At 49.9% G+C, this 24,333-nt stretch overlaps 1 non-coding gene and 4 pseudogenes across 1 annotated transcript; all 5 read left to right on the top strand.

The window, feature by feature from the left end:
• The first annotated feature begins 6,886 nt into the window (after positions 1-6,886).
• LOC120475319 (U2 spliceosomal RNA) lies at positions 6,887-7,060 on the top strand (annotated as a pseudogene).
• A 3,708-nt stretch (positions 7,061-10,768) lies between these two features.
• LOC148960843 (U2 spliceosomal RNA) lies at positions 10,769-10,942 on the top strand (annotated as a pseudogene).
• Positions 10,943-14,650: 3,708 nt separating this feature from the next.
• LOC120475321 (U2 spliceosomal RNA) lies at positions 14,651-14,824 on the top strand (annotated as a pseudogene).
• A 7,736-nt stretch (positions 14,825-22,560) lies between these two features.
• On the top strand, positions 22,561-22,740 carry LOC120475329 (U2 spliceosomal RNA; annotated as a pseudogene).
• A 330-nt stretch (positions 22,741-23,070) lies between these two features.
• On the top strand, positions 23,071-23,235 carry LOC120475302 (U1 spliceosomal RNA). The gene has a single exon (XR_005621917.1). It is a non-coding gene; the product is annotated as a U1 spliceosomal RNA (small nuclear RNA).
• The last annotated feature ends 1,098 nt before the right edge of the window (positions 23,236-24,333 follow it).

Genomic DNA, 24,333 nt, shown 5'->3' with positions numbered 1-24,333 from the left:
CGAGTCGGAAAACGGCGCCCCCTAGTCGATCGGGCGTTGCGACGTGGGTTATTGGACAAATAGTGATTTTGCGGACGAGAGTCCCTTTTCCGGCCTTTCGAACCCTAAACGAGGTCCGAGGGCCCCCGAACTTTTCCGCCCGCGCCGGGGGGCCGTGGCGAGTCGGAAAACGGCGCCCCCTAGTCGGTAGGCCGCTGCGAAGCGGCGTCCACGAAACCGCTGTGGCGAAATACATTCATTTAATGGGCGATTGGGATTTTTTTCCAAATGTCCCCGGGGCCCCAAATTCGGCACGCCGAACCCTTGGCCCTCCCCGAGCGACGTGCCGAAAGCAGGGGGCGCTAGAGCAGAGGCAAGGCGTCGCCAGCCGCTAACCCCGACCGTCACGCTAACCCTAACTCGCAGGCCCCTTTTTGGGCCTCTTGACCCCTGAAATTGGTCGTGGGGCCGCCAAGCTTTTCCGCCCGCTCCGGGGGGGCGTGGCGAGTCGGAAAACGGCGCCCCCTAGTCGATGGGGCGTCGCGACGTGGGTTATTGGACGAATGGCGGTGTTGCGGACGACGTCCCTTTTTCGGCCTTTCGACCCCCGAACGAGGTCCGAGGGCCCCCAAACTTTTCCGCCCGCACCAAAGGATCCCTCCGAGTCTTTATAAACTCGTTTCGTCGGAAAAAAATCGAACGACAAAGCTCAAACGCCAAAGCGTCCACGAACCCGCTGTTTTTAAAGGGCCAAACCGTAGGTGTGGCCTAATTACAAAGCCTGTTGCATGACTAATTTCACAAAACAGCTTGATTTTGCAATCACAATGGCCCAGAGAGTCAGAATATCACATTTAAAAAAGTTTTCACCAAGATATTCCCACAGACTGGCTTAAAAAAAATTTCCCGCCAAAACGCGTCTTCGAGGACGCTGGTTTTCTTGGCAATCAAACACTCAAACGACTCGGGAAAACGGCGCCACGCGTTCGGCCGAGCGCGCTTTGTACGGTAGAGGTGGTTTAATCGGCGGGGACCGCCGCCACAAACGACGGGAGGAGGAAACGCGACAACATCCCACTTCCAAACAATTTTTCCCGCCAAAATGTGGTTCCGCGGACGCTTTTTTTTAATGCTAATTAAACATAGAAACGGCCCTCGAGCGACATGCCGAGAGCACCGGGCCCTGGGGCCCAGGGAAATATTTTTTAGCCTCTGCGCAACATGTCACGCTCAAGGATGTTTCACTCTTACCCTGAAAGAGCCATTCAAGCCTTTAAATGAGTTGATGACGGGGGAGGGGCGCTTTTTTGCAAAGGTCGTAGAGTTCCGAAATTCGGGGCCCCGAGTCAGGGGCCCCCGGGGAGTCGGAACGTGAAGTTTCGAGGTGCCGCGACCCTCCGTCTGCGTGCGGGGGCCACTTTTCAGTCACCATCCACAACGAATGGCCCGTTACAAACGGGGGCCTACGAAACGCTTAGAAAGCAGCCAGGGCCCTCAAACTCGGGGGCCCCGCTCGAGGTCCCTAGACGACGGAGCCCGCCGAATTTCGGGGTGCTGCGACGTTCCGTCTCCGTGTGGCGGCTCGTTTCGTCGGTTTGACCTTTTTGACCTTTGTCATTTTCAAAATGTGCATTTTTCACCCTTTTTCGACCTTTCGACTCCTGAACGAGGTCCGAGGGCCCCCAAAATTTGGGGCCCGCGTCGGGGGCCCGCGGCGAGTCGGAAAACGTCGCGCCCGAGTCGATCGGCCGTCGCGAAGCGGCGTCCGCGAAGGCCCGTTTGGCAAAATACATTCATTTAATGGGCGAGCGGGATATTTTTCGAAACGTCCCAGGGGCCCGAAATTCGGCGTGCTGGCACCTCGGCCCCCCCTGACCGACATACCGAAAGCAGGGGGCGCTAGAGCAGAGGCACACTTTTCCCGGCCTGTGTGAAAAAATCCTCTCTCATGGCTATTTCACTCTGAGACTGAAAATGCCATTTCAGTCATTTAGCGGGGGAGGGGCGATTTTTTCCAAAGGTCCTAGAGTTCCGAAATTCGGGGCCCCGAGTTAGGGGCCCCCGGGGAGTCGGAACGTGAAGTTTCGAGGTGCCGCGGCCCTCCGTCTGCGTGCGGGGACCATTTTCCCCTCACCATCCACAATGAATGGCCCATTACAAACGGGGGCCTACGAAACGGTTAGAAAGCAGCCAGGGCCCTCAAACTCGGGGGCCCCGCTCGAGGTCCCTAGACGACGGAGCCCGCCGAATTTCGGGGTGCTGCGACGTTCCGTCTCCGTGTGGGGGCCACTTTTCAGTCACCATCCACAATGAATGGCCCGTTACAAACGGGGGCCTACGAAACGCTTAGAAAGCAGCCAGGGCCCTCAAACTCGGGGGCCCCGCTCGAGGTCCCTAGACGACGGAGCCCGCCGAATTTCGGGGTGCTGCGACGTTCCGTCTCCGTGTGGCGGCTCGTTTCGTAGGTTTGACCTTTTTGACCTTTGTCATTTTCAAAATGTGCATTTTTCACCCTTTTTCGACCTTTCGACCCCTGAACGAGGTCCGAGGGCCCCCAAAATTTGGGGCCCGCGTCGGGGGCCCGTGGCGAGTCGGAAAACGTCGCGCCCGAGTCGATCGGCCGTCGCGAAGCGGCGTCCGCGAAGGCCAGTTTGCCAAAATACATTCATTTAATGGGCGAGCGGGATATTTTTCGAAACGTCCCAGGGGCCCGAAATTCGGCGTGCTGGCACCTCGGCCCCCCCCGACCGACATACCGAAAGCAGGGGGCGCTAGAGCAGAGGCACACTTTTCCGGGCCTGTGTGAAAAAATCCTCTCTCATGGCTTTTTCACTCTGAGACTGAAAATGCCATTTCAGGCATTTAGCGGGGGAGGGGCGATTTTTTCAAAGGGTCCTAGAGATCCGCGCTTCGGGGCCCCGGGTCAGGGGCCCCAGGAGAGTCGGAATCTGTAATCTCAAGATGCCACGCCCCTTCGTCCCCGTACGGGGGCCGTCCAAGGACCACTTGTTTCGCAGTGGTTTTGCGGACGCATGCCCTTTTCGGGGCCTTTCGACCGCCGAACGAGGTCCGAGGGCCCCCAAACTTTCCCGCCCGCGCCGGGGGGCCGTGGCGAGAAGGAAAACGGCGCCCCCTAGTCGATAGGCCCTTGCGAAGCGGCGTCCACGAAACTGCTGTGGCGAATACATTCATTTAATGGGCGAGTGGGATTTCTTTCAAAATGTCCCCGGGGCCCCAAATTCGGCACGCCCACCCCTTGGCCCTCCCCGACCGACATACCAAAAGCAGGGGGCGCTAGAGCAATGTCAAATTTTTCTAAAGGCCCCAGAGATCCGCGCTCCGGGGCCCCGCGTCAGGGGCCCCTGGAGGGCCAGGATCTCAAATCTCAACGCGCCACGACCCTGCGTCCCCGTACGGGGGCCGTCCCAGGGACCACCTGTTTCGCAGCGGTTTTGCGGACGCGCGTCCCTTTTCGGGGCCTTTCGACCGGCGAACGAGGTCCGAGGGCCCCCAAACTTTTCCGCCCGCGCCGGGGGGCCGCGGCGAGAAGGAAAACGGCGCCCCCTAGTCGATGGGCCCTTGCGAAGCGGCGTCCACGAAACCGCTGTGGCGAATACATTCATTTAATGGGCGAGTGGGATTTTTACAGAAAGGCCCCAGGGGCCCCAAATTCGGCACGCCGACTCTCGGGCCCTCCCCGAGCGACACGCCCGAAGCGCCGGGCCCTCGGGCGGACTTGACGATTTAGCCTGGCCTCGGCCCAGAGGCGTGACCGTGAGAGCGAGCCGGGTCGGGGCCCCGTGACGGGGGTGGGCGGCCCCGCCGGGCGGCCCCCGAAGCGCCGGGGCGTGTGGGGGGGGCCCACGGCACTTTCGGGAAATATAGTGGGTTATTGGACAAATAGTGGGTCCGCGGGATGGGGGCGTGGCCCGGGAGTGGGGGCGTGGGCTTACGGCACTTTTGGTAAATATAGTGGGTTATTGGACAAATAGTGGGTCCGCGGGACGGGGGAGTGGCCGGGGGCGGGTCCCGGGGCGTTTGCCCGGTTTAGTGGGCGATCGGACAAATAGTGGGTCCGTGGGACGGGGGCGTGGCCGGGGGCGGGCCCCGACGCGTCGGCTCGGTTTAGTGGGCGATCGGACGATAGTGGGTCCGTGGGACGGGGGGCGTGGCCTGGGAGTGGGCGGGTTAGTATTCCGTGAAACTCCCACCCGCCCGGTGGACGGTCGGACGAATAGTGGGTCTGTGGGATGGGGGGGCGGGGGGGTTTCGACTCTCTAGCGCCAACTATAGGCGTCCGTTTCGGCCGAAATCCGTGGGTATTGGTAAAAAGGGGGTTAGTCGTAAAAGGCCCTCTCTCTACCAAGCTTATAGGGTAGTGGGCATCCCACGAACTCCTGCGATCCATCGGGGCCATTGTGGGTCCGTTGGCAGCTTTTTAACATGGGGTTTTTTCCACGAACCCACGGTTTGGACTAACTCTGAGATAGACAAAAGTATTAAGAAATTCAAAAAAGGGAAAACTCCTGGAGTTAATGGACTTCCTCTAGAATTTTATTTGACCTTTTGGGACATTTTAAGACAAGACTGTTTTTAATGACCTTGACAAGACTGACCAACTCCCTGACAGTTTTAGGACCGGTTTAATGACTTTACTTCACAAAAAAGATGTCAAGACTGATATAAAAAACTGGCGTCCTATAACCCTTTTAAACTTTGATTGTAAACTTTAGCAAACTTTTAACAACACGTTTATCACCAGTTTTAGCAGACCTGATCCACCCGGATCAAGCCTGTGCTGTCCCTGGGAGGAAGATCACGGACAGCCTTATTCTGATAAGAGATGCCATCTGTTATGCGAGAGACAAAAATATTCGGCTGATAGTTTTAAATTTAGACTTTGAAAAAGCATTCGACCGAGTCTCGCACCATTACTTATTTCAAGTTTTGGAAAAAATGGGGCTTCCTAGGAGATTCTTAGCTTGGGTGGGACTGCTGTATAAAGACATAACCAGCAAAATCCTAGTTAATGGGAATCTTTCAAAAGCGATAGACATACGCAGCGGTGTCCGTCAGGGTTGTCCATTATCTCCTCTCCTGTATGTGGCTTGCATTGAACCCCTAGCACAGGTTTTGAGAAGGGATAGATGGATCAATGGATTGACTATACCCGGGACTGGAGGACTGACGGCAAAGACTGTTTTATACATGGACGATGTCAATCTTTTATGCACGTTTTATCAATCCAGAGGACTATGGACTTGACAGACTGGTTTGGGAAAGCATCGGGAGCAAAACTTAACAGGGAAAAGACACAGACACAGCTTTATGGCCCTTGGAAACCCAACGAGCTTGCTGGCCTCAACTGCACTATTAAAAAGACTGACTTAAAAATACTGGGCATTAAATTTGACAGAGACGGGGGAGGGAGTGGAAATTGGCATGATGTGATGGGTAAAGCAAAGAAAAAATTGGGTTTTTGGGGATTGATGTTGGAAGAAAAGGTTTTAATCATAAAAGCTGTGATTTTGCCATTGTTTTTACTGTTGTGCTCTGTTTTCTTCCCCCCCAGATTCTTTCTTGTATCCTTGGACTGGGCCATGTTCTATTTTATCTGGGGGTCTAAATGGGAGAGACTGAAAAGAACCACTATGAAGAAAGCACCACAAAAGGGAGGAAAAGGCGTTCCGGACCTCTACTTGTTTTTAGGAGCTTTTTATACCGCACAACACATGAAATATGCCCTCACCCCATCCAAACAAGAAAAAACAGCAGCCATGGCCCGGTTTTGGATGGGGTCCTTTTTAAGAACTCACAAACTATTAAAGACAGATTTGACAATGCCAGTCGCCTTCGACCAAACTTCAGCATACTCCCACATAAAGAAGTTTTTAAAGAATTTTAATTTGGTAAAAGAAAGTGTCGCTGTTTTAACAAATTGTCGCTCTATCCTCTCCCTTGTGCAGGAGCGGGAACAAGTGTGTCCAGTCCGCGGGCTAACTCAAAGGGAAGCCCAAAAGGTTTGGCGGAATGTGTCCCACTCAGCTCTTCAGAACCGACACCGGGACCTGGCTTGGATGGTCGCCCATGAGATCCTCCCGGTCAGGGCCGTGATGCACTCCAGAGGCATGTCCAAGGATCCCATCTGCCCACGGGCCGGGTGTGGCGCGCCCGAGACCGTGAGGCACGTCCTCTGGGAGTGCAGTGCTGTGAGGGACCTGTGGGCGACAGCTGGCCCCCAGCAATTCCCGTACCTGCCAGTAGGGGGGGTCCCAGACTATCCTATGGGGAGAGGAGGGGTGAGCCAGGAGGACATCCAAGCAAAAACAACACCTAAGCTCTGGCTCACCATCCTCTGCATAAAAGACGCCATTTGGACCTCCAGAAACCTACTGGTAGGAAAGCGCATGCAGGTGCCCCTCCATGCCATCATTCAGCTGGCCAAATCAAGGCTGCAGGGTTACACCGCATGTCGCCATTCGGAGGTGGGGGTCAGAGCTTCACAGGAAAAGGTCCCCACAGCCACGAGCCCTGACTGCCCGCAGATGCCCCCAACACCCTAGGGGGAGCAGCGGAGCCACGGTTAAAGAGGATCTCCTCTGGGCCCAGAAGGGCTAGGTCTCTGGGACTGGTTCTGAAGAGCTGAGTGGAGGTCTTGAAATGGTTATAAGGACATACCCGCTCCTGCACAACGGAAGAGAGAGCTTTTAAAAGCCTGTTTTTATAATTTTATCTGTTTATTTATTCTATTCTTTTTTTACTGTCTTCATTCATGTTTTTACGTATTTACTTCTAGATAAACACATACAACTGTTTTACTGTTGCTCGAAATCAAAATGAACATGTGAACATGCTGGGAAAAAACATAACAATGAAATGACGTGTATATGAATGAAATGGAACAATAAAAAAATTTCAAATCAAAAAATCTGTTCTTATCAGTTTAATATCTGATACGTGCCCTACCCGGGCACCATATATTAAATTGATTTTTGGTCCTGGGAGATGGAATAGGGGCTTGCTCCGTCCACTCCACGCATCGACCCGGTATTGCAGTACTTCTGGGAACGGTGCACCCTCCTAAAGTGTTCAATGAAAGAAATGTAGTGGTCTTGTGTGGCAGAAGGTGATAATGGAGCTAGTGTGGTATTCGACATACCAAAAGCAGGGGGCGCTAGAGCAATGTCAAATTTTTCTAAAGGCCCCAGAGATCCGCGCTCCGGGGCCCCGCGTCAGGGGCCCCTGGAGGGCCAGGATCTCAAATCTCAACGCGCCACGACCCTGCGTCCCCGTACGGGGGCCGTCCCAGGGACCACCTGTTTCGCAGCGGTTTTGCGGACGCGCGTCCCTTTTCGGGGCCTTTCGACCGGCGAACGAGGTCCGAGGGCCCCCAAACTTTTCCGCCCGCGCCGGGGGGCCGCGGCGAGAAGGAAAACGGCGCCCCCTAGTCGATGGGCCCTTGCGAAGCGGCGTCCACGAAACCGCTGTGGCGAATACATTCATTTAATGGGCGAGTGGGATTTTTACAGAAAGGCCCCAGGGGCCCCAAATTCGGCACGCCGACTCTCGGGCCCTCCCCGAGCGACACGCCCGAAGCGCCGGGCCCTCGGGCGGACTTGACGATTTAGCCTGGCCTCGGCCCAGAGGCGTGACCGTGAGAGCGAGCCGGGTCGGGGCCCCGTGACGGGGGTGGGCGGCCCCGCCGGGCGGCCCCCGAAGCGCCGGGGCGTGTGGGGGGGGCCCACGGCACTTTCGGGAAATATAGTGGGTTATTGGACAAATAGTGGGTCCGCGGGATGGGGGCGTGGCCCGGGAGTGGGGGCGTGGGCTTACGGCACTTTTGGTAAATATAGTGGGTTATTGGACAAATAGTGGGTCCGCGGGACGGGGGAGTGGCCGGGGGCGGGTCCCGGGGCGTTTGCCCGGTTTAGTGGGCGATCGGACAAATAGTGGGTCCGTGGGACGGGGGCGTGGCCGGGGGCGGGCCCCGACGCGTCGGCTCGGTTTAGTGGGCGATCGGACGATAGTGGGTCCGTGGGACGGGGGGCGTGGCCTGGGAGTGGGCGGGTTAGTATTCCGTGAAACTCCCACCCGCCCGGTGGACGGTCGGACGAATAGTGGGTCTGTGGGATGGGGGGGCGGGGGGGTTTCGACTCTCTAGCGCCAACTATAGGCGTCCGTTTCGGCCGAAATCCGTGGGTATTGGTAAAAAGGGGGTTAGTCGTAAAAGGCCCTCTCTCTACCAAGCTTATAGGGTAGTGGGCATCCCACGAACTCCTGCGATCCATCGGGGCCATTGTGGGTCCGTTGGCAGCTTTTTAACATGGGGTTTTTTCCACGAACCCACGGTTTGGACTAACTCTGAGATAGACAAAAGTATTAAGAAATTCAAAAAAGGGAAAACTCCTGGAGTTAATGGACTTCCTCTAGAATTTTATTTGACCTTTTGGGACATTTTAAGACAAGACTGTTTTTAATGACCTTGACAAGACTGACCAACTCCCTGACAGTTTTAGGACCGGTTTAATGACTTTACTTCACAAAAAAGATGTCAAGACTGATATAAAAAACTGGCGTCCTATAACCCTTTTAAACTTTGATTGTAAACTTTTTAGCAAACTTTTAACAACACGTTTATCACCAGTTTTAGCAGACCTGATCCACCCGGATCAAGCCTGTGCTGTCCCTGGGAGGAAGATCACGGACAGCCTTATTCTGATAAGAGATGCCATCTGTTATGCGAGAGACAAAAATATTCGGCTGATAGTTTTAAATTTAGACTTTGAAAAAGCATTCGACCGAGTCTCGCACCATTACTTATTTCAAGTTTTGGAAAAAATGGGGCTTCCTAGGAGATTCTTAGCTTGGGTGGGACTGCTGTATAAAGACATAACCAGCAAAATCCTAGTTAATGGGAATCTTTCAAAAGCGATAGACATACGCAGCGGTGTCCGTCAGGGTTGTCCATTATCTCCTCTCCTGTATGTGGCTTGCATTGAACCCCTAGCACAGGTTTTGAGAAGGGATAGATGGATCAATGGATTGACTATACCCGGGACTGGAGGACTGACGGCAAAGACTGTTTTATACATGGACGATGTCAATCTTTTATGCACGTTTTATCAATCCAGAGGACTATGGACTTGACAGACTGGTTTGGGAAAGCATCGGGAGCAAAACTTAACAGGGAAAAGACACAGACACAGCTTTATGGCCCTTGGAAACCCAACGAGCTTGCTGGCCTCAACTGCACTATTAAAAAGACTGACTTAAAAATACTGGGCATTAAATTTGACAGAGACGGGGGAGGGAGTGGAAATTGGCATGATGTGATGGGTAAAGCAAAGAAAAAATTGGGTTTTTGGGGATTGATGTTGGAAGAAAAGGTTTTAATCATAAAAGCTGTGATTTTGCCATTGTTTTTACTGTTGTGCTCTGTTTTCTTCCCCCCCAGATTCTTTCTTGTATCCTTGGACTGGGCCATGTTCTATTTTATCTGGGGGTCTAAATGGGAGAGACTGAAAAGAACCACTATGAAGAAAGCACCACAAAAGGGAGGAAAAGGCGTTCCGGACCTCTACTTGTTTTTAGGAGCTTTTTATACCGCACAACACATGAAATATGCCCTCACCCCATCCAAACAAGAAAAAACAGCAGCCATGGCCCGGTTTTGGATGGGGTCCTTTTTAAGAACTCACAAACTATTAAAGACAGATTTGACAATGCCAGTCGCCTTCGACCAAACTTCAGCATACTCCCACATAAAGAAGTTTTTAAAGAATTTTAATTTGGTAAAAGAAAGTGTCGCTGTTTTAACAAATTGTCGCTCTATCCTCTCCCTTGTGCAGGAGCGGGAACAAGTGTGTCCAGTCCGCGGGCTAACTCAAAGGGAAGCCCAAAAGGTTTGGCGGAATGTGTCCCACTCAGCTCTTCAGAACCGACACCGGGACCTGGCTTGGATGGTCGCCCATGAGATCCTCCCGGTCAGGGCCGTGATGCACTCCAGAGGCATGTCCAAGGATCCCATCTGCCCACGGGCCGGGTGTGGCGCGCCCGAGACCGTGAGGCACGTCCTCTGGGAGTGCAGTGCTGTGAGGGACCTGTGGGCGACAGCTGGCCCCCAGCAATTCCCGTACCTGCCAGTAGGGGGGGTCCCAGACTATCCTATGGGGAGAGGAGGGGTGAGCCAGGAGGACATCCAAGCAAAAACAACACCTAAGCTCTGGCTCACCATCCTCTGCATAAAAGACGCCATTTGGACCTCCAGAAACCTACTGGTAGGAAAGCGCATGCAGGTGCCCCTCCATGCCATCATTCAGCTGGCCAAATCAAGGCTGCAGGGTTACACCGCATGTCGCCATTCGGAGGTGGGGGTCAGAGCTTCACAGGAAAAGGTCCCCACAGCCACGAGCCCTGACTGCCCGCAGATGCCCCCAACACCCTAGGGGGAGCAGCGGAGCCACGGTTAAAGAGGATCTCCTCTGGGCCCAGAAGGGCTAGGTCTCTGGGACTGGTTCTGAAGAGCTGAGTGGAGGTCTTGAAATGGTTATAAGGACATACCCGCTCCTGCACAACGGAAGAGAGAGCTTTTAAAAGCCTGTTTTTATAATTTTATCTGTTTATTTATTCTATTCTTTTTTTACTGTCTTCATTCATGTTTTTACGTATTTACTTCTAGATAAACACATACAACTGTTTTACTGTTGCTCGAAATCAAAATGAACATGTGAACATGCTGGGAAAAAACATAACAATGAAATGACGTGTATATGAATGAAATGGAACAATAAAAAAATTTCAAATCAAAAAATCTGTTCTTATCAGTTTAATATCTGATACGTGCCCTACCCGGGCACCATATATTAAATTGATTTTTGGTCCTGGGAGATGGAATAGGGGCTTGCTCCGTCCACTCCACGCATCGACCCGGTATTGCAGTACTTCTGGGAACGGTGCACCCTCCTAAAGTGTTCAATGAAAGAAATGTAGTGGTCTTGTGTGGCAGAAGGTGATAATGGAGCTAGTGTGGTATTCGACATACCAAAAGCAGGGGGCGCTAGAGCAATGTCAAATTTTTCTAAAGGCCCCAGAGATCCGCGCTCCGGGGCCCCGCGTCAGGGGCCCCTGGAGGGCCAGGATCTCAAATCTCAACGCGCCACGACCCTGCGTCCCCGTACGGGGGCCGTCCCAGGGACCACCTGTTTCGCAGCGGTTTTGCGGACGCGCGTCCCTTTTCGGGGCCTTTCGACCGGCGAACGAGGTCCGAGGGCCCCCAAACTTTTCCGCCCGCGCCGGGGGGCCGCGGCGAGAAGGAAAACGGCGCCCCCTAGTCGATGGGCCCTTGCGAAGCGGCGTCCACGAAACCGCTGTGGCGAATACATTCATTTAATGGGCGAGTGGGATTTTTACAGAAAGGCCCCAGGGGCCCCAAATTCGGCACGCCGACTCTCGGGCCCTCCCCGAGCGACACGCCCGAAGCGCCGGGCCCTCGGGCGGACTTGACGATTTAGCCTGGCCTCGGCCCAGAGGCGTGACCGTGAGAGCGAGCCGGGTCGGGGCCCCGTGACGGGGGTGGGCGGCCCCGCCGGGCGGCCCCCGAAGCGCCGGGGCGTGTGGGGGGGGCCCACGGCACTTTCGGGAAATATAGTGGGTTATTGGACAAATAGTGGGTCCGCGGGATGGGGGCGTGGCCCGGGAGTGGGGGCGTGGGCTTACGGCACTTTTGGTAAATATAGTGGGTTATTGGACAAATAGTGGGTCCGCGGGACGGGGGAGTGGCCGGGGGCGGGTCCCGGGGCGTTTGCCCGGTTTAGTGGGCGATCGGACAAATAGTGGGTCCGTGGGACGGGGGCGTGGCCGGGGGCGGGCCCCGACGCGTCGGCTCGGTTTAGTGGGCGATCGGACGATAGTGGGTCCGTGGGACGGGGGGCGTGGCCTGGGAGTGGGCGGGTTAGTATTCCGTGAAACTCCCACCCGCCCGGTGGACGGTCGGACGAATAGTGGGTCTGTGGGATGGGGGGGCGGGGGGGTTTCGACTCTCTAGCGCCAACTATAGGCGTCCGTTTCGGCCGAAATCCGTGGGTATTGGTAAAAAGGGGGTTAGTCGTAAAAGGCCCTCTCTCTACCAAGCTTATAGGGTAGTGGGCATCCCACGAACTCCTGCGATCCATCGGGGCCATTGTGGGTCCGTTGGCAGCTTTTTAACATGGGGTTTTTTCCACGAACCCACGGTTTGGACTAACTCTGAGATAGACAAAAGTATTAAGAAATTCAAAAAAGGGAAAACTCCTGGAGTTAATGGACTTCCTCTAGAATTTTATTTGACCTTTTGGGACATTTTAAGACAAGACTGTTTTTAATGACCTTGACAAGACTGACCAACTCCCTGACAGTTTTAGGACCGGTTTAATGACTTTACTTCACAAAAAAGATGTCAAGACTGATATAAAAAACTGGCGTCCTATAACCCTTTTAAACTTTGATTGTAAACTTTTTAGCAAACTTTTAACAACACGTTTATCACCAGTTTTAGCAGACCTGATCCACCCGGATCAAGCCTGTGCTGTCCCTGGGAGGAAGATCACGGACAGCCTTATTCTGATAAGAGATGCCATCTGTTATGCGAGAGACAAAAATATTCGGCTGATAGTTTTAAATTTAGACTTTGAAAAAGCATTCGACCGAGTCTCGCACCATTACTTATTTCAAGTTTTGGAAAAAATGGGGCTTCCTAGGAGATTCTTAGCTTGGGTGGGACTGCTGTATAAAGACATAACCAGCAAAATCCTAGTTAATGGGAATCTTTCAAAAGCGATAGACATACGCAGCGGTGTCCGTCAGGGTTGTCCATTATCTCCTCTCCTGTATGTGGCTTGCATTGAACCCCTAGCACAGGTTTTGAGAAGGGATAGATGGATCAATGGATTGACTATACCCGGGACTGGAGGACTGACGGCAAAGACTGTTTTATACATGGACGATGTCAATCTTTTATGCACGTTTTATCAATCCAGAGGACTATGGACTTGACAGACTGGTTTGGGAAAGCATCGGGAGCAAAACTTAACAGGGAAAAGACACAGACACAGCTTTATGGCCCTTGGAAACCCAACGAGCTTGCTGGCCTCAACTGCACTATTAAAAAGACTGACTTAAAAATACTGGGCATTAAATTTGACAGAGACGGGGGAGGGAGTGGAAATTGGCATGATGTGATGGGTAAAGCAAAGAAAAAATTGGGTTTTTGGGGATTGATGTTGGAAGAAAAGGTTTTAATCATAAAAGCTGTGATTTTGCCATTGTTTTTACTGTTGTGCTCTGTTTTCTTCCCCCCCAGATTCTTTCTTGTATCCTTGGACTGGGCCATGTTCTATTTTATCTGGGGGTCTAAATGGGAGAGACTGAAAAGAACCACTATGAAGAAAGCACCACAAAAGGGAGGAAAAGGCGTTCCGGACCTCTACTTGTTTTTAGGAGCTTTTTATACCGCACAACACATGAAATATGCCCTCACCCCATCCAAACAAGAAAAAACAGCAGCCATGGCCCGGTTTTGGATGGGGTCCTTTTTAAGAACTCACAAACTATTAAAGACAGATTTGACAATGCCAGTCGCCTTCGACCAAACTTCAGCATACTCCCACATAAAGAAGTTTTTAAAGAATTTTAATTTGGTAAAAGAAAGTGTCGCTGTTTTAACAAATTGTCGCTCTATCCTCTCCCTTGTGCAGGAGCGGGAACAAGTGTGTCCAGTCCGCGGGCTAACTCAAAGGGAAGCCCAAAAGGTTTGGCGGAATGTGTCCCACTCAGCTCTTCAGAACCGACACCGGGACCTGGCTTGGATGGTCGCCCATGAGATCCTCCCGGTCAGGGCCGTGATGCACTCCAGAGGCATGTCCAAGGATCCCATCTGCCCACGGGCCGGGTGTGGCGCGCCCGAGACCGTGAGGCACGTCCTCTGGGAGTGCAGTGCTGTGAGGGACCTGTGGGCGACAGCTGGCCCCCAGCAATTCCCGTACCTGCCAGTAGGGGGGGTCCCAGACTATCCTATGGGGAGAGGAGGGGTGAGCCAGGAGGACATCCAAGCAAAAACAACACCTAAGCTCTGGCTCACCATCCTCTGCATAAAAGACGCCATTTGGACCTCCAGAAACCTACTGGTAGGAAAGCGCATGCAGGTGCCCCTCCATGCCATCATTCAGCTGGCCAAATCAAGGCTGCAGGGTTACACCGCATGTCGCCATTCGGAGGTGGGGGTCAGAGCTTCACAGGAAAAGGTCCCCACAGCCACGAGCCCTGACTGCCCGCAGATGCCCCCAACACCCTAGGGGGAGCAGCGGAGCCACGGTTAAAGAGGATCTCCTCTGGGCCCAGAAGGGCTAGGTCTCTGGGACTGGTTCTGAAGAGCTGAGTGGAGGTCTTGAAATGGTTATAAGGACATACCCGCTCCTGCACAACGGAAGAGAGAGCTTTTAAAAGCCTGTTTTTATAATTTTATCTGTTTATTTATTCTATTCTTTTTTTACTGTCTTCATTCATGTTTTTACGTATTTACTTCTAGATAAACACATACAACTGTTTTACTGTTGCTCGAAATCAAAATGAACATGTGAACATGCTGGGAAAAAACATAACAATGAAATGACGTGTATATGAATGAAATGGAACAATAAAAAAATTTCAAATCAAAAAATCTGTTCTTATCAGTTTAATATCTGATACGTGCCCTACCCGGGCACCATATATTAAATTGATTTTTGGTCCTGGGAGATGGAATAGGGGCTTGCTCCGTCCACTCCACGCATCGACCCGGTATTGCAGTACTTCTGGGAACGGTGCACCCTCCTAAAGTGTTCAATGAAAGAAATGTAGTGGTCTTGTGTGGCAGAAGGTGATAATGGAGCTAGTGTGAGTGGGTGTTGTAGGTGATCATGTGCTATACTAGCCTGGGTAGAATTGTGGTGTAAAAACAAGACAAAAAGGAACCCCTGTTCCTCTGTCAGTTTAACATCTGGGTTGTGCTGACCCCTGCGAATTCCCCAAATGTGGGAATCTCGACTGCATAATTTATGGTAGTGGGGGACTGCGTTCGCGCTCTCCCCTGGACAACACTGGTTAAAAGGGCAGATTGTTAAAGCTCCACTTGAGGTTCTTTTGTTTTGTTTTTTTTCTCCACTTCTTCAATATCCAGAGGCAGTCCAGAGAGTTGAACTGCAGTGGTTGCTCGGGAGATACGAAACAGTCTAGGACCGGTCTGTGTGAGGGGGGTTTTCTTTTTTCTCCTTAATTCTTCAAATAATCTCCAATATTTGACGAACGACTTAGTTCACAGCAGTTGTCCTGGAGGCAAAGTTGTTCGGAATGAGGAGTTCTATCATGTGGTATGAAAACATTGTGCACGTGTGAAACGTCACGTGATATACAGCCACCCATGTTGTGTTTTTTTCTGTTTACAGCGCCACCAAGTGGCCAGTCGCCGCATTCCTCTTCACGTGACCACGGGCTGAGCCCGTACACAGGTGTACCGAATTGGGTGCAATTGTCTCATTCCGTTGGAGAGTTATAGCCATTTAAGTAAAGCCCGCCTCGCCCACCCCCAACGTTTTGGCGTACCGTCGCCAACGTGGATGGAACTTCCAACTGTTTCCCAATCCCTGTTTGCAGTCAGACTCCAGAGAATCTTTCTGCACCGGTTTGGGTCAGATCGGGCAAAAAACCTAGGACTAGTGTGCAAAAGTAGGTTTTTCAGAAAATCCAAAATACCCGAAAATCTCGCCGTGCGACCACCCAATCCGAGGCATGCATCTTGTTCGGCTCGAGCCGAGCCAGAGTGTCGTGCTGTGCACTCTGTTGTGATCCATTTTCGGTGTCAACCAATCTGAACTGAGCTTGTTTGCCGGCGACCTTAGACCCTCTCGCCGCGGCCCAGGTGGGCGTGGCCTTTGCCGGCTCCCCCGCCTCGGCGTCGCTGCGTCATCGCTTCTCGGCCTTTTGGCTAAGATCAAGTATCTTGTCAGACGGTTGAGACTGCGATCGCCTCTTGTGGGACTTGGTCTCGTGTGTTGCTTGTCACACGGGACATACACCCTTCAGGAGGTATAGTGACAAGCGGCTTTTTATTGACGACTCGTTTTGCGAAGAATCCTCTGGTTTTTAAGGTAAGCAGGTTTTAATTTATTTATTATTGTGTATTTATTGTTTGAATTTTAGCCGCAGCGGGCTGGTGGTGCCTCCAACATGTCGGCTGCTCGTGCCGGCGTGAGGAGGCACCACAGCGTGCGTTTTAATTTCAAGCCAAAAGAGGATGGTACTCTCCTGACTTGTTCTAGATTGGATTTTTCACGGAAGTACATCCAACAGACTCTAGGTTTTAAAGCAATGGATATAAACTGTTTGTTGACTCTGCCCCAAAATCGGGGTTTTGATGTAAGTTTTGCATCCGCTAATCTGCTGAATACTTTCTGGTCTCGGTTTGAAACATGCAAAGCCAATTTCTCCATGTTCACAGTGGAAAAGCTGACTGATAATTCACTGAAAGTTGTGATTGTCAGGATGTTTAATGAAACTGTGAGTGGAGAGGACATTGTTGTGTGGTTGGCAAGATATTGCTCTATTCGCGGACAACCAGTCAAGGTTTTAGACGAAGACGGTATCTGGAGCTGTGCGTGGAGAGTGCCCATACAACAATGGGCAGATCCCAACAGCTACCATGGCCTAGGTCAAATACCATCAATGATTGTGTTGGGGGAGAATAGAGGCTACATTCACTACCAAGGGATGCCCAAGCTATGTTGTAAGTGTGGCAAACTTGTACATCTCGCCGAGGCATGTCAGGAAATAATTTGCAGAACGTGTAGAGAGATTGGGCACACCTTTGAAGAGTGCCACAATGGCAGAAAGTGCAATCTTTGTGGAGAGTCATCCCATCTCTACAGAGATTGCCCGAAAAGTTTTGCCAACAAACTTAAAAGCAACAAAATGGCCGCCCCACAAACAGATCAAAGGGAAGAACAAAGGAAGGAGGAGGTGATCCCTGAGGTTTTGGCGGGAATTTCAAATTCCCAGCCAGCCTCAGGGATTGGTCAGGAAAGAGGAAGTGGGGCGGCCACAGGGGTGGAGCCACAAATGGAAACGGAACAGGGGGAGGAAACCACTCCCAGGCTAGACAAAGGCAAAGAAATAGAAAATGGAGAGGACGAAACGGTTTCCTCCCTCAATACCGTCTCGGAGGTGAGTATGCACTCCAGTGGGAGTGAAGTTGAATCTTCACTCCCAAATGCTCAAGTGCAGAAGAGAACTGCGGGATCTCCTCTGTGTATAACAGTGGAGAAAAGGCAGAGGGCCACACTTTGGCCAGATAGTTCCTCCCCGGAAGTTCTGGACCGCGTGTGGCCCTCAGAATCCCCCAATGAAGTTTCCTTTCTGCATTTCAAGCTGAGAACATTGACACCGAAAGGGTCACAAGAGTTCAGCTCTGTGGATCTGGAGGTGTCAAACTCTTGCCCCCCTGAACCCAATCCCCATGAGAGAGGGGAGAGGCAGGAGGCACAGGGAATTCTATGATTTTATTTGTTTAAAATTGTAACCTTTTAAAAATGTATGTTTTAAGCTCCATGCCTTTCTATTTAATACTGCTCATGGCCCTCACAATCTCGACTATCAATGTGAGAAGTGTGAGGTCCACGTCTCGAGCACAGAGCATTTTTACCTTTCTAAAATCATGTAATTCAGATATGTTTTTATTACAAGAGTGTGCTTTGCCTTTTTTAACTCAGTACAGGAAATGGGAAGAGATGTGGACCTCTGGACCCTCAATATGGAGTGGGTCAAATTTTAATCGAAACGATGGAGTCGCTATACTGATTAAAAATCCCAATATCTTGGTAAAGGGCAGCACAGTGGTGAGGGACGGACGGGCACTTTTAGCAAACATGACCTTTTTAGGGAGGGATTTTAAAGTGTGCAATGTATATGGTTTTACGGAAATAAATGAAAGGTATGAGCTAGGGATGAGCGAGTACAGCATTATCTGTATCTGTATCTGTATCTGTATAACCATATGAATTATCTGTATCTGTATCTGTACTCGGACTGGGCGGGGCCTAAACCCGGAAGTGGGTCGGGTAGTCTTGAAATGGACGGGGCTTTAACCGGTATGTTATTTTAAGCATGCAATTGATATGGGTTGATCAGAAATTGTTATATTTATTGCTGATAAGAAAACTATTTACATGACAGCATCAGCATTGAGCTTCAGATCAATGGTTTTGATCACGATAACAAACGAACTACAGAAGAAGTTTTGCAACAATGAATACAACACATGTGGTTGCAAATATGAAGTAAAATGTAACGAACAAGAGTTTTCATCTCAACTACGGCTGGGTGATATGGACCAATAGTCATATCCCGATATATTTAGGCTGAATTTCAATATACAAAATATATCCCAATATTTTTTCTGCAAAGTGAGAGCAAACGTTCAGGTCAAAGCCAAATATGACATGTCACAAGTAGTTTTATTGAAACTTGAACATTTGCTAAATCAAATAAATAAATAATAAACAGGTTTCTTTACCTTAGGGCTGCATGATTATGACAAAAATCTTAATTGCAGATTATTCCCTTGGAATTGTAATTGTGATTTATTAATTGGTTTATTTATTTTGTTAATACAACGTTGGTATGAGCCATTACATTCATTTAAAAAATATAAAAAATAACACAAAGAAAAATAGGGGCATTAAGGGGTTAATATAGACATGACAGTTACCTTGGTGAATACACAATACTGTTAATGAAACATTGAAACTGCTCCTGGTGAATAGAATTAAAATCATACCTGCTTTGTTTTTATTTCGTGTTATTTACAACATAACGGTGTTGCATGCTCGTAGTTTCTTTTGCACTTTATATACAGTGAGGCGATCCAGCGCGCGCCGCCGCATTTGCGCGTGCAATTGAGTGTGCGCTACGACTAACGCTACAGTATAACGGCTGACAGGACAAAGTCCGTTTTGCTGAGGTGAAAGACTTTATTTCATGTTATAACATAACATGCTTTAATCAAGCACGCAAAGTGGAAAAGGAGTGGCTGGGGCGCGGGGAGCAGTGCAGAGAGCTCTGGGTCAGCACTCAGCAGCTTGCTTGGAGCAAGGCGTGCAGCGCAAACTCTAATTACATATCACATTTAATATATATATATATATATTCTTTATATTGATATATCGCTCAGCCCTAATTTCAACATTACTTTCCTTTTTTTTTTTTATCCGAGCACAGATATTGACTCGTATTACTCGTATATTATATGTACTCGACAAAAGTGCTTTATCCGTACCGGATACTCGTTTCAGCCGAGTATCCGGCTCAACTCTAGTATGAGCTTTTAGAGGACTTGCAGCCCCACATGCTGGGGAGGGCTCCCCTTGTAGTAGCAGGGGATTTTAACTGTGTTTTAACTAGAGCAGATAGGAAAAGAACGGGGATGATTTTAGAGTGGACAAAACATCAGTTTTACTGCAAAGCTTAGTCAGAGATTTTAAACTAGTTGACTGTTTTAAAAGTCTGCATCCAAGAGAGGAGGGCTTCACCTGGATCAGTGGTGATGGCACCAAAGCCTCTCGTATTGACTATGTTTTTACATGTGAATGCCCACCAACTGATGCTAGATTGACTCCCGTTTACTTTTCTGATCACGCAATGCTATCCTGCACCCTTGCACTAACCACGGACGTGACAGTAGGCAGAGGGATTTGGAAACTAAACTGCTCCCTGTTGCAAGATGAAGAGATAGTCAGAGAATACAGGGAGCAGTTTAGCCAATGGCAGACTCTCCAAGACTTCTTTGATTCACGAGCACTGTGGTGGGAAATGGTGAAGGGTAGGACTCGGACGTTTTTTAGAAAGAAGGGAAAAGAGAAGAGAAAAAAGGAAAAGAGGTGCATGGTGGGGCTGCAAAAGAGGTTACAACGATATTTTAATCTTTTAAACAATGGTCTTGATTTTAGTAAAGAAATAAATGAAATTAAAAGAGTAATGTCTGCTTATGAACAAGAAAAAAGTAAAGGAGTAATACTTAGAAGTAAAGAACAAGAGTTGGAAGAAGGTGAAAAATGTACACGCTATTTTTTTAAAAAGATTATAACAAAAGGTGGGGGAATAACAAGATTAAAAACAGGTGGGGAAGAAGTGAAAAATACAGAGGGAATTTTAAAGCAAGTGGAACATTTCTTCTCAGAATTATACAATGAAAAAATAGTGGAAGAGGATGCAGTAAAAGAAATACTAACTCTCTTAGAAACAAAAATTAATAAGGAGTGTGCCTTTTTAACACAGGATTTTACGGTTCTCGAGTTGACAGAATGTAGAAAGGGTTTTAAAAAGGGGAAGTCCCCAGAAATGGATGGACTTCCCCTGGAATTTTATGAAACATTCTGGGACATTTTAGCACACAATCTATTGACCGTTTTTAAAGAGTTTGACAGACTGGACATATTACCCGACAGTTTTAGATCAGGGATAGTATCACTTCTACACAAGAAAGGAGACAAAGCAGACTTAAAAAATTGGAGACCAATCACCCTTTTTGTGATGATCTGCGGCTGGAGTGCCCGCTTGAGCCTCTGGGGGGCACTCCTTCCTTGTTTATTGTTTCATTCATGTTTTACCCTGGACTGATTATGGTTTATTTCATGCACCTGTGTTTTATCATCTTGTTTAGTTCACCTGTCTTAAGCCCGAGTTTCCCCTTTGTTCGGGGCTCAGTATTGTTTGTGTATAGTGTCTGACTGCTGCGTGTGTTTCTAGTATTTCTTAGTTTCCTTGATATTTCCTAGTTTCACGGTTCCTGGACTCTCTGCCTGTTTCTGGTCTTCCCGTTTGCCTAATCCCTGAATTGTTTGATTACTGATCTGGACTGCTTACCTGGTTTTGACCCCTGCCTGTTTCCTTGTACCTGTCTCTGGATTCTCCTCTTTAATAAAGCCTGCGTTTGGATCACCTCTGTCCTTGTTCCTTGTGCAGTTTCATGACACTTTTAAATGTTGACTGTAAAATTTTTAGTAAACTTTTAGCTAGTCGTATGTCAAAAATCTTAGAGGACGTGATCCACCCGGATCAAGCGTGCGCTGTGCCAGGGAGGAAGATCACGGACAGCCTGATTTTGATAAGGGACGCAATCTGTTTTGCGAGAGACAGAAACAATCGGCTTATAGTTCTAAATTTAGACTTTGAGAAAGCATTTGACAGAGTCTCGCACCAATACCTGTTTCAGGTACTGGAAAAATTGGGGCTGCCAGGGAGGGTTCTAAAGTGGGTGGGGATGCTGTAAAAAGACATAACCAGCAGAATTCTTGTAAATGGGCACTTGACAAAAGCAGTAACTGTATGCAGCGGCGTCCGTCAAGGGTGTCCGTTATCTCCGCTCTTGTATGTGGTTTGCATCGAACCACTGGCACAACTCTTGAGAAGGGACCAATGGATCAAAGGACTGAAAATTCCAGGTACAAAAGGACTGACGGACTTAAAATGTGTTTTATACATGGACGATGTGACAATTTTAACAACTGACCTTTTATCAGTACAGAGAGCACTTGACCTGACTGACCAGTACGGGCGAGCCTCTGGAGCAAAACTCAATAGAAATAAGTCCGAGGCCCAGCTTTTTGGACCATGGGGTGACATAGACGCGACAGGACTAGACGTGAATTTTAAGGAAACTGACATTAGGATTTTAGGAGTAAAGTTTGACAAAGAGGGGGGCGGACAAGGAAATTGGACAGAAATGGTAGGGAAAGTTAGACAACGACTGGGCTTTTGGAGACTACGGACACTGACAATGGAAGGAAAAATTTTAATTTATAAAGCTGTGATCTTACCGTTGTTTTTATTGCTTTGCTCTGTTTTTAGGCCACCAAGGTTCTTCCTCCTGACAGTCGAGAGGGCAGTGTTTTATTTCTTCTGGGGGTCAAAGTGGGAGCGCCTCAAAAGAGAAGTGGTGAAGAAGAGGAAAGAGAATGGAGGGAAAGGCCTCCCCGACCCCTATCTGTTTTTAGCAAGTAGATTCACAGCACTGCATTTTAAATATGCAATAAACCCCTCCAGAGAAAACAAAACTGCAACAATGGTCAGATTTTGGATGGGGTCATATCTGCGTAGTTTGAAAGTTTTACCTGTCGACCTGACTGTCCCAGTGTCTTTTAACCTTCCACAAGAATATTGTTTTATTAAAACCTTTTTAAAAAGACACGATTTAGAGAATCAGGATGTCAACGTTTTAACAAATCATAAGTCTCTCATCTCTCTTGTGCAGGATCGGGAATCGGTGTGTCCGGTTCCAGGCCTCACACTAGGTGAGGCCAAAGACGTTTGGAGGAACGCAGCCCACCCGGCTCTCCAGAACAGGCTTAAGGACTTGTCGTGGATGGTGGCCCATGAGATCCTCCCGGTCAGGGCGGTTATGCACTCCAGAGGCATGGCCAAAAGCTCCACCTGCCCACGGTCCGGATGTGGTTCCCCGGAGACCGTCTGCCATCTGCTCTGGGGGTGCGGTGCTGCGCGGGACCTGTGGGCCAGGACCGGCCCCCTGTTTTTCCCGTGAAAGAAAAATCTGTTCTTATCAGTTTAATATCTGATACGTGCCCTACCCGGGCACCATATATTAAATTGATTTTTGGTCCTGGGAGATGGAATAGGGGCTTGCTCCGTCCACTCCACGCATCGACCCGGTATTGCAGTACTTCTGGGAACGGTGCACCCTCCTAAAGTGTTCAATGAAAGAAATGTAGTGGTCTTGTGTGGCAGAAGGTGATAATGGAGCTAGTGTGAGTGGGTGTTGTAGGTGATCATGTGCTATACTAGCCTGGGTAGAATTGTGGTGTAAAAACAAGACAAAAAGGAACCCCTGTTCCTCTGTCAGTTTAACATCTGATCCGTCGACTATTCGGGGACGGCGCATTATGTACATCTATGGCTCATGGAGCCGGATGCGGAGCGTGCAAAAAAAAAAAAAAGCCCCTTTTTTGACTGGCAAACCGCTGGTGAGGATTGGGGAGAGGGACAGGGTGCTTCTGACTGAAGGCCTGGGAATTCATACTTACCTGGCAGGGGAGACACCATGATCAGGAAGGTGGTTCACCCAGGGCGAGGCTCGGCCATTGCACTCTGGGTTGTGCTGACCCCTGCGAATTCCCCAAATGTGGGAATCTCGACTGCATAATGTATGGTAGTGGGGGACTGCGTTCGCGCTCTCCCCTGGACAACACTGGTTAAAAGGGCAGATTGTTAAAGCTCCACTTGAGGTTCTTTTGTTTTATTTTTTTTCTGCACTTCTTCAATATCCAGAGGCAGTCCAGAGTTGAACTGCGGTGGTTGCTCGAGAGATACGAAACAGTCTAGGACCGGTCTGTGTGAGGAGGGTTTTCTTTTTTCTCCTTAATTCTTCAAATAATCTCCAATATTTGAAGGACGACTTAGTTCACAGCAGTTGTCCTGGAGGAAAAGTTGTTCGGAATGAGGAGTTCTATCATGTGGTATGAAAACATTGTGCACGTGTGAAACGTCACGTGATATACAGCCACCCATTTTGTGTTTTTTTCTGTTTACAGCGCCACCAAGTGGCCAGTCGCCGCATTCCTCTTCACGTGACCACGGGCTGAGCCCGTACACAGGTGTACCGAGTTGGGTGCAATTGTCTCATTCCGTTGGAGAGTTACAGCCATTTAAGTAAAGCCCGCCTCTCCCACCCCCAACATTTTGGCGTACCGTCGCCAACGTGGATGGAAATTCCAACTGTTTCCCGATCCCTGTTGGCAGTCAGACTCCAGAGAATCTTTCTGCACCGGTTTGGGTCAGATCGGGCAAAAAACCTAGGACTAGTGTGCAAAAGTAGGTTTTTCAGAAAATCCAAAATACCCGAAAATCTCGCCAGCGCGACCCCCAATCCGAGGCGTGCATCTTGTTCGGCTCGAGCCAAGGATTCCGGTGATGTAAGACACTTGGGTCTGCGACCGACGGTCAAGGAGTTACGAGCCATTTCGTACTTTTGATCGCTGCAGCGCCACCTTGGGGCCGATCGGGCGAGCCTTGGTGAGGTTGTAGTACCGGGCCGGTCCTACCATCCCTCAGAGTTTCAAGTCTCTACCACGGACGCTTTGGTCTGCCCGCTCACTTTTAAGGCGGAATGTTGATGATCCCAAATCCCAGGTTGCACTCCAGAGTGTCGTGCTGTGCACTCTGTTGTGATCCATTTTCGGTGTCAACCAATCTGAGCTGAGCTTGTTTGCCGGCGACCTTAGACCCTCTCGCCGCGGCCCAGGTGGGCGTGGCCTTTGCCGGCTTCCCCGCCTCGGCGTC

Source organism: Pimephales promelas, unplaced genomic scaffold, assembly GCF_988280905.1.
Source record: "Pimephales promelas unplaced genomic scaffold, fPimPro1.hap1.1 HAP1_SCAFFOLD_75, whole genome shotgun sequence".
Classification (NCBI taxonomy): domain Eukaryota; kingdom Metazoa; phylum Chordata; class Actinopteri; order Cypriniformes; family Leuciscidae; genus Pimephales; species Pimephales promelas.
This window is presented reverse-complemented; position numbering and strand designations above follow the sequence as displayed.